We start from the raw sequence: 13,850 nt of genomic DNA, 5'->3' as shown, positions 1-13,850 counted from the left end.
TCTGGTTTGATCCAGTTTGATCCGGTCTGGTCTGATCCGGTCTGATCCGGTTTCCGGTCTGATCCAGTGTGATCCGGTCTGATCCAGTGTGATCCGTGTGATCCGGTCTGATCCAGTGTGATCCGGTCTGATCCGGTTTCCGGTCTGATCCAGTGTGATCCGGTCTGGTCTGATCCGGTCTGATCCGGTCTGGTCTGATCCGGTCTGATCCGGTTTCCGGTCTGATCCGGTCTGATCCGGTCTGGTCTGATCTGGTCTGATCCGGTTTGATTCGGTTTCGTCTGATCCGGTCTGATCCGATCTGGTCTGATCCGGTCTGGTCTGATCCGGTCTGATCCGGTTTCCGGTCTGATCCAGTGTGATCCGGTCTGATCTGATCCGGTCTGGTCTGATCCGGTCTGATCCGGTTTCCGGTCGGATCCAGTGTGATCCGGTCTGGTCTGATCCGGTCTGATCCAGTATGATCCGGTTTGATCCGGTGTCGTCTGATCCGGTCTGATCCGGTTTGATCCGGTGTCGTCTGATCCGGTCTGATCCGGTTTGATCCGGTCTGGTCTGACCTGGTTTGATCCGGTGTGATCTGGTTTGATCCGTTTTCCGGTTTGATCCGGTTTGATCCGGTCTAATCCGGTTTCGTCTGGTTTCGTCTGGTTTGATCCGGTCTGATCTGGTTTGATCCGGTTTCGTCTGGTTTGATCCGGTCTGATCCGGTTTGATCCAGTTTTGTCTGGTTTGATCCGGTCTGATCCGGTTTCATCCGGTCTGATCCGGTCTAGTCCGGTTTGATCGGGGATCCGGTTTGATCCAGTTTCGTCTGGTCCCGTCTGGTTTGATCCGGTCTGATCCGGTCTGGTCCGGTTTGATCCGGTCTGATCCGGTCAGGTCCGGTTTCATGCGGTCTGATCCGGTTTGATCCAGTTTGCCGGTTTGATCCGGTCTGATCCGGTTTCTACCGGGTTCATCCGTTGTGATCCGGTTTCATCTGGTCTGATCCGGTTTGATCCGGTTTGCCGGTTTCATCCGGTTTGATCCGGTTGCATCTCTATTTGATCCGGTCTGGTCCGGTTTCGTCCGGTTTGATCCAGTTTCATCCGGTTTGATCCGGTTTCGTCTCGTTTGATCCGGTCTGATCCGGTTTCGTCCGGTTTGATCCGTTTTGGTCTCGTTTGATCCGGTCTGATCCGGTTTCGTCCGGTTTGATCCGTTTTGATCCGGCTTGATCCGGTTTCGTCTGGTCTGATCCAGTTTCGTCCGGTTTGATCCGCCGGTTTCGTCTCGTTTCATCCGGTCTGATCCGGTCTCGTCTGGTTTGATCCGGTCTGATCCGGTTTGATTCGGTTTGATCCAGTTTGATCCGGTTTCCTCTGTTTTGATCCGGTCTGATCCATTCGGATCCGGTTTCGTCCGGTTTGATCCGGTCTGATCCGGTTTCGTCCGGTTTGATCCGGCTCGATCCGGTTTCGTCTGGTCTGATCTGGTCTGATCCGGTTTCATCCGGGTTGATCCGGTTTCGTCTGGTCTGATCCGGTCTGATCCGGTTTCGGCCGGTTTGATCCGGTGTGATCCGGTCTGATCCGGTTTTCATCCGGTTTGATCCGGTCTGATCCGGTTTTCATCCGGTTTGATCCGGTCTGATACGGTTTGATCTGGATGCGTCCGGTCTCATCCGGTTTCATCTGGTGGATCCGGTTTCGTCCGGTCTCATGCGGTTTCATCCGGTTTGATCCAGTTGGTTTGATCCGGTTTGATCTGGTCTCATCAGGCATCATCCGGTCTGATCCTGTTTTCGTCCGGTTTGATCCGGTCTGATCCGGTTTGATCCGGTTTCGTCGTTTTCGTCCGGTTTGATCCGGTGTGATCCGGTTTGATCCGGTTTCGTCCGGTCTCATCCGGTTTCATCCGGTTTGATCCGGTTTCGTCCGGTCTCTTTGATCCGGTGTCATCCAGTTTCATCCGGTCTCATTCGGTTTGATCTGGTTTGATCCGGTTTCGTCCGGTCTGATCCGGTTTCATCCCGTTTCATTCGGTCTCATCCGGTCTGATCTGGCTTGATCCGGTTTCGTCCGGTTTGATCTGGTTTGATCCGGCTTGATCCAGTTTCGTCTGTCCCGCTTTCGTCTGTTCTGATCCGGTTTCGTCTGGTCTGATCCGGTCTGATCCGGTTTCATCCGGGTTGATCCGGTTTCGTCTGGTCTGATCCGGTCTGATCCGGTTTCGGCCGGTGTGATCCGGTTTGATCGGGCTTGATCCGGTTTCATCTGGTTTGATCCGGTCTGATCCGGCTTGATCCTGTCTGATCCGGTCCGATCCGGTTTCATCCGGTCTGATCCGGTCTGATCCGGTTTCATCCGGTTTGATCCGGTTTGATCCAACTTGATCCTATTTCGTCCGGTTTGATCCGGTTTGATCCGGCTTGATCCGGTTTCGTCTGGTTTGATACGGTCTGATCTGGTCTGATCCGGTTTCCTCCGGTGTTATCCGGTGTGATCCGGTTTCGTCCGGTCTGATCCGGTTTCGTCCCCTTTGATCCGGTTTGATCCGGTTTCGTCTGGTTTGATCCGGTCTGATCCGGTTTCATCCGGTCTGATCCGGGTTGATCCGGTTTCGTCCGGTCTGATCCGATTTCGTCCGGTTTGATCTGGTTTGATCCGGCTCGATCCGGTTTCGTCTGTTCTGATCCGGTTTCGTCTGGTCTGATCCGTTCTGATCCGGTTTCATCTGGGTTGTTCCGGTTTCGTCCGGTTTGATCTGGTTTGATCCTGCTTGATCCGATTTCGTCTGTTCTGATCCGGTCTGATCCGGTTTCATCTGGGTTGATCCGGTTTCGTCCGGTTTGATCTGGTTTGATCCTGCTTGATCCGGTTTCGTCTGGTCTGATCCGGTTTCGTCTGGTCTGATCCGGTATGATCCGGTTTCGTCTGGTATCCGGTTTGATCCGGCTTCATCCGGTTTCATCCGGTTTGATCAGGTCTGATCCGATTTTCGTCCGGTTTGATCCGGTCTGATCCGGTTTGATCCGGTTTCGGCCGGTCTCATCCGGTTTCATCCGGATTGATCCGGTTTCGTCTAGTCTCTTTGATCCGGTCTCATCCGGTTTCATCCGGTCTCATTTGGTGTGATCTGGTTTGATCCGGTTTCTTCCGGTCTGATCCGGTTTCATCCGGTTTCATTCGGTTTCATCCGGTCTCATCCGGTCTGATCCGGTTTTATCCGGTTTCGTCGAGTTTGATTCGGCCTGATCCGGTTTCATCCGGTTTCGTCCGGTCTCATCCGGTCTCATCCGGTTTCATTCGGTTTCATTCGGTTTCATCCGGTCTCATCCGGTCTCATCCGGTCTCATCCGGTCTCATCCGGTTTCATTCGGTTTCATCCCGTCTCATCCGGTCTCATCCGGTTTCATTCGGTTTCATTCGGTTTCATCCGGTCTCATCCGGTCTGATCCGGTTTCATTCGGTTTCATCCGGTCTCATCCGGTTAGATCCAGTTTGATCCGGTTTCGTCCAGTTTGATTCGGTCTGATCCGGTATTCATCCGGTTTGATCCAGTTGCGTCCGGTTTGATTCGGTCTTATCCGGTTTGATCCGGTTTGATCCGGTTGCGTCTGATTTGATTCGGTCTAATCCGGTTTCATCCCGTCTCATCCGGTTTCATCCGGTCTGACCTGGTCTGATCTGGTTTCATCCGATTTGATCCGGTTTGATCGGGTCTGATCCGGTCTGATCCGGTTTCGTCCGGTTTGATCCGGTCTGATCCGGTTGATCCGGTTTGATCCGGCTTGACTCGGGTACGTGCGGTTTTATCCGGTCTGATCCACTCTGACCCGGTTTCGTCTGGTTTGATCCGGTTTGATCCGGTTTCATCCAGTTTCGTCTGGTCTGATGCGGTTTCGTCCGGTTTGATCCGGTCTGATCCGTTTTCGGCCGGTTTGATCCGGTTTGATCTGCCTTCATCCGGTTTCGTGTGGTCTGTTCCGGTTTCGTCCGTTTTTATCCAGTCTGATCCGGTTTCGTCCGGGTTGATCCAGTTTCGTCTGTTCTGAAACAGTCTGATCCGGTTTCGGCAGGTTTGATCCGGTTTCATCCGGTATGATCCGGTTTCGTCCGGTCTCATTCGGTTTCGTCCGGTCTGATCCGGTTTCGTCCGGTCTCATTCGGTTTCGTCGGTCTGATCCGGTTTCGTCCGGTCTCATCCGTTTTCATCCGGTCTGATCCAGTTTGATCGGCTTGATCCTGTCTGATCCGGTCTCATCCGGTTTCGTCCGGTTTGATCCGGTCTGATCCGGTTGATCCGGCTTGATCCGGTTTCGTCCGTTTGATCCGGTCTCGTCTGGTTTGATCCTGTCTGATCCGGTGTTATCCGGTCCGGTTTGATCCGGTCTGATCCGTCTCATCCGGTTTGATCCGGTCTGATCCGGTTTCGTCTGGTTTGATTCGGTCTGATCCGGTCTGATTCGGTTTCGTCCGGTTGATCCGGTCTGATCCGGTCTGATCCGGTCTGGTCTGATGCGGTTTGATCTGGTTTCGTCTGGTTTGATTCGGGTTTGTTCCGGTCTGATCCAGTCTGATCCGTCCGGTCTGATCCGTTTGGATCTTGTTTCGTCCGGTTTGATTCGGGTTTGATCCGGTCTGATCCGGTCTGATCCGGTCCGGTCTGATCCGGTTTGATCCGGTTTTGTCCGGTTTGATCCGGTCTGATCCGCTCTGATCCAGTCTCCTCCGGTTTCGTCCGGTATCCGGTTTCGTCCGGTCTGATCCGGTCTCATCCGGTCTCGTCCGGTTTGATCCGGTCTGATCCGGTCTGATCGGTCTCGTCCGATTTGATCCGGTCTGATCCGGTCTCATCCGGTATCGTCCGGTTTGATCCGGTCTGATCCGGTCTCATCCGGTATCGTCCGTTTGATCCGGTTTGATCTGCCTTCATCCGGTTTCGTGTGGTCTGTTCCGGTTTCGTCCGTTTTTATCCAGTCTGATCCGGTTTCGTCCGGTTGATCCGGTTTCGTCCGTTCTGATCCGGTCTGATCCGGTTTCGGCAGGTTTGATCCGGTTTCATCCGGTATGATCCGGTTTCGTCCGGTCTCATTCGGTTTCGTCCGGTCTGATCCGGTTTCGTCCGGTCTCATTCGGTTTCGTCCGGTCTGATCCGGTTTCGTCCGGTCTCATCCGTTTTCATCCGGTCTGATCCAGTTTGATCGGCTTGATCCTGTCTGATCCGGTCTCATCCGGTTTCGTCCGGTTTGATCCGGTCTGATCCGGTTTGATCCGGCTTGATCCGGTTTCGTCCGGTTTGATCCGGTCTCGTCTGGTTTGATCCTGTCTGATCCGGTGTTATCCGGTCCGGTTTGATCCGGTCTGATCCGGTTTCATCTGGTTTTGATTCGGTCTGATCCGGTTTCGTCTGGTTTTGATTCGGTCTGATCCGGTCTGATTCGGTTTCGTCCGGTTTGATCCGGTCTGATCCGGTCTGATCCGGTCTGGTCTGATGCGGTTTGATCTGGTTTCGTCTGGTTTGATTCGGGTTTGTTCCGGTCTGATCCAGTCTGATCCGGTCCGGTCTGATCCGTTTGGATCTTGTTTCGTCCGGTTTGATTCGGGTTTGATCCGGTCTGATCCGGTCTGATCCGGTCCGGTCTGATCCGGTTTGATCCGGTTTTGTCCGGTTTGATCCGGTCTGATCCGCTCTGATCCAGTCTCCTCCGGTTTCGTCCGGTATCCGGTTTCGTCCGGTCTGATCCGGTCTCATCCGGTCTCGTCCGGTTTGATCCGGTCTGATCCGGTCTGATCCGGTCTCGTCCGATTTGATCCGGTCTGATCCGGTCTCATCCGGTATCGTCCGGTTTGATCCGGTCTGATCCGGTCTCATCCGGTATCGTCCGGTTTGATCCGGTTTGGTTGATCCGGTGTGATCCGGTCTGATCCGGTCGCATCCGGTTTCGTCCGGTCTGATCCGGTCTGATCTGGTCTCCTCCGGTCTGATCCGGTCTCGTCTGGACTCGTCCGGTCTGATCTGGTCTGGTCCGGTCTCATCCGGTCTCGTCCGGTTTGATCCGGTCTGATCCGGTCTGGTCCGGTCTCGTCCGGTCTCGTCCGGTTTGATCCGGTCTGATCCAGTCTGATCCGGTCTCGTCCGGTTTCATCCGGTCTCATCCGGTCTCGTCCGGTTTCATCCGGTCTCATCCGGTCTCGTCCGGTCTGATGCGGTCTGATCCGGTCTGGTCCGGTCTCATCCGGTTTGATCCGGTCTGATCCGGTCTGATCTGGTCTGATCTGGTCTCTCCGGTCTGATCCGGTCTCATCCGGTCTCGTCCGGTTTGATCCGGTCTGATCCGGTCTGATCCGGTCTCATCCGGTCTCGTCCAGTTTCATCCGGTCTGATCCGATCTCGTCCGGTTTCATCCGGTCTCATCCGGTCTCGTCCGGTCTGATCCGGTCTCATCCGGTCTCGACCGGTTTGATCCGGTCTGATGCGGTCTGATCTGGTCTCTCCGGTCTGATCCGGTCTCATCCGGTCTCGTCCGGTTTGATCCGGTCTGATCCGGTCTGGTCCGGTCTCATCCGGTCTCATCCGGTTTTATCCGGTCTGATCCGGTCTGATCTGGTCTCTCCGGTCTGATCCGGTCTCATCCGGTCTCGTCCGGTTTGATCCGGTCTGATCCGGTCTGATCCGGTCTCATCCGGTCTCGTCCGGTTTCATCCGGACTGATCCGATCTCGTCCGGTTTCATCCGGTCTCATCCGGTCTCGTCCGGTCTGATCCGGTCTCATCCGGTCTCGACCGGTTTGATCCGGTCTGATCCGGTCTGATCTGGTCTCTCCGGTCTGATCCGGTCTCATCCGGTCTCGTCCGGTTTGATCCGGTCTGATCGGTTTCATCCGGTCTCGTCCGGTCTGATCCGGTCTGGTCCGGTCTCATCCGGTCTCGTCCGGTTTGATCCGGTCTGATCCGGTCTGATCCGGTCTCGTCCGGTTTCATCCGGTCTCATCCGGTCTCGTCCGGTCTCGTCCGGTTTCATCCGGTCTGATCCGGTGTGATCCGGTCTCATCCGGTCTCGTCCGGTTCGATCCGGTTCGATCCGGTCTGGTCCGGTCTGATCCGGTCTCGTCCGGTTTCATCCGGTGTGATCCGGTCTGATCCGGTCTTGTCCGGTTTCATCCGGTCTGATCCGGTCTCGTCCGGTCTGATCCGGTCTCGTCCGGTTTCATCCGGTCTCATCCGGTCTCGTCCGGTTTGATCCGGTCTGATCGGTTTCATCCGGTCTCGTCCGGTCTGATCCGGTCTGGTCCGGTCTCATCCGGTCTCGTCCGGTTTGATCCGGTCTGATCGGTTTCATCCGGTCTCGTCCGGTCTGATCCGGTCTGGTCCGGTCTCATCCGGTCTCGTCCGGTTTGATCCGGTCTGATCCGGTCTGATCCGGTCTCGTCCGGTCCGGTTTGATCCGGTCTGATCGGTTTCATCCGGTCTCGTCCGGTCTGATCCGGTCTGGTCCGGTCTCATCCGGTCTCGTCCGGTTTGATCCGGTCTGATCTGGTCTGATCCGGTCTCGTCCGGTTTCATCCGGTCTCGTCCGGTCTGATCCGGTCTCATCCGGTTTCGTCCCGTTTGATCCGGTCTGATCCGGTTTCGGTCGATTTGATCCGGTCTTATCCGGTTTGATCTGGTCAGATCTGGTTTCATCTGGTTTGATCCGGTCTGGTCTGGTTTGATCCAATCTGATCCGGTTTGATCCGGTTTGATCTGGTCTGGTCTGGTTTTATCCGGTTTGATCCGGGCTTGTCTGGTTTCATCCGGTCTGGTCTGGTTTGATCCGGGCTGGTCTGGTTTAGTCTGGTTTGATCCGGTCTGGTCTGATTTGATCCGGTCTGGTCTGGTTTCGTCTGCTTTGATCCGGGCTGGTCTGGTTTGATCCCGTCTGGTCTGGTTTCGTCTGGTTTGATCTGGTCTGATCTGGTTTGATCCAGTCTGGTCTGGTTTCGTCTGGTTTGATCCAGTCTGGTCTCGTTTGATCCGGTCTGGTCTGGTTTGATCCGGTCTGTTCTGGTTTCGTCTGGTTTGATCTGGTCTGATCTATAAGACCAATCTGTAACCCAACCACCTTGGGCACATGTTCTCAGGACCTCCTGAGGCTGTGTTACGGGCCATGGTCTTCATATTTGGCTCAGAACAGACCTCTTCAAATATTTTACAGAGTTTGGCTTTTTCCATCAACATTCTCTTATGGAAATATTATATTACCTCCAGTATTTGTTGTTGATTCTATCAAAAATAACTTAGTTACTTCTTTTCTAACTGTTAAAATTTACTTTTGCTGTCTTATTGCTTTCACTAGAACCTCCAGAGCAACTTAAAATAATGTTAGTAATAGCAGACATGTTTGTCTCATTTCTGAAAATGCCTCTAGAGTCTTCACATTAAGAATGACTTTTGTTTTTAAGATAAGTAAGTTGTATTGTGTTAAGAAAGACCTTTTTCTGTGTGTAGTTTTTCAACTGTTGTATTAAGAATCGGTACTGAATAAATGCCTTTTGCACATTCATCTAGATCACGGATGGACAGTCCAAGGGCCTACTATGGGTGGCCTGTTTGTGTAACCTGTGAGCTAAAAGTGACTCATACATCTAAAGGGATGTTAACAAATAAAACAAAAAACCCCACGATATGCAACAAAGGTGGCATGTGGCTCACAAAGCCAAAAATATTTATTTATCTGGCTCTTTACAGAACATATTTTCCAATTCTTTATCTAGATAATTGTGTAGATTCAAAGATTTATATTCTTTGAATTATTGATGTGATACTATTAATATTTAATGTTGAACCATCCTTGAATTCCCAGACCATTTGAATTTTGGCTAAAATTCTATTGCCATCCCTAGGAGAAGAAAAGAAGGGGTTGCACTTCAGAAGGTGAGGGTCCTGGGCATTCTTTAGCCATCAGGGCAGAACTCCTGAGCATCCGTGTTCTGAGAAAGACAGAAAAATCTGGCAGAAGGGAAACATTGCATTTCAGGGGGGATTTTGCGGTTGACTTGTTGGTGGGTTTAACCCTTGGGCAAGTTACATCAATGACTATTTTCAAACCTATTGACAGTGGGGTTAGAAACATTGGTGTCACAATCTCATTGGTTTCCTGGGAAGGAGAGAGTGTCCAGTGGAGATCTGGTGCACATTTGGAAAGCTGGAATGTCTGGACCTTCCCTTTATGGAAGAGTCTATGTGTCCAGCATTTAGAACATGTGTCATAGGGTCTGAGTCAGTAAGCTGTCACAACTCTTTCTGCAATAAATCAAGAGCCAGTGTCAAAGCTTGAGACAGACACCAAGATGCCTGCAGCCAGAGTTGAAGGTCACAGTGGGACAGTGACCATCCTCCATCCTCCATGACTCTTAAAAGAGGCATGTCCAATACTTAATTGCTGATTGTATTGCTGTGATATAGATGATTACCCTCCACTTTCTTAAATTCAATAAAATGTACAATGCAAACATGTCGCATGTGTTTATGACATTCTGTTTTGTTAGCTTCATGGTCAGCTAATGTTTGAACAGAGATTTCCTAAACTCCTGGAACCAGTATGTCTCCTACTGTTTGCTGATGGGCTCTGTGTGTGTAGGAGACACTTTCAACCCTTGGCTGGGCGGTTCACACCCCCACCTTAGCCTTCACTTCATGTTGTGTAGATTCTTCAGGCCAGCCAGAGGTGAGAACTTGGGCTCCTCAGGTCTTTTCTGAGCATGTGCCCAGGCCTGGATGTACACACAGCCCCATGTACCTGCATGGCCTTCTAGATTCCCAGGGATGTGTCGGTTCACTGTCCCTATCCCTATGGACATCTAATTTCTCAGCTTTTCCTATTAAGTTTTTTGGTTAACTTATTATTTGTGCCAACTATTATCTACTGCCTCAGGAAGCCTCAATATTCAACAATTGCCTTGATGGTTTTGGCAAATAATTCCAGGAGACAGGCAGTTTGCACTGGGTGAGATGAGTTAGGTCAAACAAAGACAGTTTTGTAAGTGAGGTCTTCCAGGGAAACACCAGTCAGGTCAAATAATGACAATCCTCTGGGAAGGGGCTTTGAAGCAGCTCCAACCCTATGCTGCCCCTGCAGGGACAGGCAGACTGCTGGTTTTCACCATGATTGTGGCTGTTGAATTTTGAGGTGTCTGGAAGCTGCCGGAGGGGGGAGGAATGGAATAGGACAAGTTAAAATGCCATGAAGCTCACTGCTCTTCCTGAGAGTCAGCCTTTTTTCTTGATTAAACACTCTTCAGATTGCTGCAAGCCCTTGGTTAATTTGCAGCGTTCTGAAATGTTGATTCTGACTATTTTTTGACAGGATTCTCACTGCTTTGAAGGAAGAGAGAATTTTTGGAGGTCCTCGCCCAGCCGTTCTCACTGATGTCACCTCTCTGAGCGAATCTGAACTCTTACTTTACATGTGTGGTTTGCCATCCACAGGGGCTAAGTAGTAAAAAGGGGTTCCGTGGTTGTGCATTCTTTAGCATGGCAATTGTCCCTTCTCTCCACTTCTTTTCAAGCCAGGGAGACTTGTCCCAACATCGGGACAGGAACCTAGCTGCATTGAGTAGGGAAAGTCAGGAAAGACCTGCTTCTCAGATGTTCATTCTCTGTACCTGCTCCATTTAATGGGTCCTGTGTGCTGGAGCTCTCCTTCTGCAGGCCTGGGCCCTGTTCTGCTTGTGGGCTTAAAGAGTCTGTGGCTTTGGCAATTAGCTGGCTCAGTTTTCTGTCCCTGCTCTGGAGACCTCCCATCATAAGTTCCTGCTTCTCCTTGTCATCCTCCCATCTTGCACAGCTGGATGGCAGAATAATGACTTTATTAAGTGCTTCCTGCACTGAATTCCCCAAAGATGCTGGTCCATTAGGAGAGACTACATCTGCCACCAGCAGCCATGCAGCTGGTTTGGTTTCATCTGTTCAGACCTAGGTGGAGGCCTAGGAAGGGCACACACTGGCTGCCGTTCATGCTGCCCGGTTCTGTGGGCCTGAGTCTGACCCTGGAGGGAGGCTCAGGTCCTCTGCAGAGAGTGAGGCATGTGGCTCCCTGCCTCCACCAAATCCTACCTCTCTCTGCCTGCGTGGTGTAGGCTCCACTCTGAGACAGGCAGGGACAAGGCCTGGGCCTGGTCAGCAATGAGAGGCTGGAAAGGGGTCTAGAATAAGGGCTTGTGTCCTCAGGAGGCTTCCATATGAAAGCAGTGGGGTTCTGAGCACACTCCTGCATGTGCCCTGTCAGGAAGGGCAGAGGGAGCGCTCATAGGCTCAAGGAGGAAGGCAGGTTCAGAGACAAGTATAGGAGGCAGAGCCTAGAGGAAAGGTCTCAGCAGAAGAGGTCACTAAGGAAGCGTTTTAGAGTGCACACCTCCTTGGATGGGAGTAAGGCTGTTTACATCTCTAAGACTGAGCATGTGTTGTTTCTCTAGGCCTTAACCTTCTCTTCTCTGAAATGGGAATAGTGATTCTTTGCCTGTATGAAGTCCAAGGTCAGATAGAAATGATTCCTTTTTAAGATCAGGAATTGGACTCCTTATGCAGAGAGTAAATGCAGGTGAGATGCTGTATAGGGCCCGGCCCTGCTGCTCCATGGACGGTACCTCATTGTCCTGTTCTGATTGGAGGTCCTGTGTCAATCAGGGCTCTTCTGGCTGCCAGAGAAAGAAATCAAAATTCACTTAAGTAAAGGGCCGGCTTGATTGGTGCAAGAGTCTGGAGCAGGTCTGGGCAGTGTGGTGGGCCCAGCCTGGCACACAGCACCTCAGGAATGAGCTCTCCACACGCCTCTTTCCCATTCCCTCTGCATCAGCTTCATTCTCAAGCAGGCTCACTGCACTTTACTCCAGGTGATCCCAGGCAGCTCCAGCCTCTATTCTACAGCTCACCAACCCCAGGGGAAGCAGAGTCCTTTAAATCCCAGGCTGATTTGTGTTGGCTACACTGAGTCCTGTGCCCATCACTGCACCAATTGACTGACCCTGGAAGTTCAGGTCTGGACCACTGCCCATCCTTGGAGAGGACTGGGGACAGGGTCAGGAAGGTATCTTGGCCCTTTTTACACCACATGAAATGAAAGCAGTGGCACACTTCCCCCATGAAAGATCAGGGTGCTGTTGCCAGAAGGGTGCTGGGCAGCAGAACCCCAGGTGCCAACTGCATGGCTCTTAACTGGGTCCCACACCCAGGGCTATGCCCAGCTCAGCTTTGCATCCTTCCTGTCTCCAGTTTCACCTCTTGGCTTTGCTTAGGGGTCTGTTCTCTTCCTCCTTGCCCAGCCGAGCCTCTCTCCACCCTGAACCACTGTACTCCAGGACAGCTGCAAGCCCCAGAGACCCAGGACTCTACCCTTACCTCTGTCCCATCTAGGCCCATATTGGGCCTTAGCTGAGTCAGTCTGCTGTTTTTTGCTCAGATCTTGGCTAATCCATTGATTTATTCACCCATTTACTACTTTGTTTACCTACTCATTTATTTAACAACTCTTTTTGAGTAACATGTATAAGTCACTATCCTAGGGAATGGAGTTTAGACAATGGATCTCCAATGGTCCTAAGTCAAGGGGACTCTCTTCTCCTTGCCATTACCCAAATTAACAATTGATTTTAAAATTGCTTTATTGGAGTATAATTGCCATGCAATAAGCTTTACATACTTAACGTGTACAAGCCAATAAGTTGTGACACTGTATATTCCTGAGAAGCCATCATTGTCATCAAGACAGCAAATGCATCGTCACCCCAAGGCCTCTGTAGGCCCCTTTGTCATTTGAATTACCTTTCCCTCCTTCCCTTCCCCGCATCCACAGGCAACCATCGATCTGCTTTTGGTCACTGTAGGTTAGTTTGAACTTTCTGAAATTCTTAATAAATGGAACCACACAGTATGTGCTCTATTTTTGTCTGACTCTTTCACTTTGCATGGTTATTTTGAGATCCACCCTGTCGTGTGTATCAGTAGTCAATGCCTTTTGATTGTTGAGTGGTGTTTCATTGCAAGGATGGTCCAGTTTGTTTACCCATTTGCCTGTCAGTGGAGTTTGGGTTTGCTGAGAATACGTGTATACAAATCAGGATTGTGAAGGGACAGGATGGAAACCTGACAGCTCCAGGATTTGTGATTGCAGCGTTCTGAATCTCAGCACACCAAGAAGGCCAAGGGCTGGCATTTGGAAAGTGTAAGGACGTGTTTGTCCACAGACTAGGATGTCCCACATTGTGTTCTGCAGGAACTGGATTCTATGTTAAGAGATTAGGAAAATGTTCCCCCTTCTTAGAAATTCACCTTCTATATGAGCTTATTAAAGTCTCTGAGTAAAGTCCTGCAGTAAAAAGAATCTGATGTCCCATAATTAGACACTAATTAGACCATATCAACTCTTTCCCCCTTTTGTCCTAGTGTTAACTATAAATCTCTTATGGAAGGTAGTTTGATGGACATTGCTGTGGACCATGGGACTGTGGGCATGCTAGGGAGAGGTACCTGCTCCCAGAAACATTTCAGAGTCTCAACATTCATCTAGGAAGTCTCATAGGCATTCACAAGTAACTCACAATGTATGAAATTATAAAATACTTCAAGCACACAGAAAAGTGTTGAGAATAAAACAACGGACACTCATGTAAACACCACAGTGCTTTGTCAGCATTCTACCTTTCTGTGTGTTTCAGAGTTGTGTGTGTGTGTGTGTGTGTGTGTGTGTGTCATTTAAAGAAGAAAACATCACTGATATAGCCAAAGTTCCCTGATCATCTCTTCCCCATTTGACTACCCTTCCCTCCTTCTTAGCAAAAGCCACCATCCTGAATTTGGCATTTGTCATTTCTATGCATATCTTCATTC

The sequence above is a fragment of the Trachypithecus francoisi genome, unplaced genomic scaffold, assembly GCF_009764315.1.
Source record: "Trachypithecus francoisi isolate TF-2019V2 unplaced genomic scaffold, Tfra_2.0 Lachesis_group0, whole genome shotgun sequence".
Lineage (NCBI taxonomy): Eukaryota > Metazoa > Chordata > Mammalia > Primates > Cercopithecidae > Trachypithecus > Trachypithecus francoisi.
The sequence above is the reverse complement of the archived record's forward strand: the minus strand, read 5'-3'. Positions refer to the sequence as shown.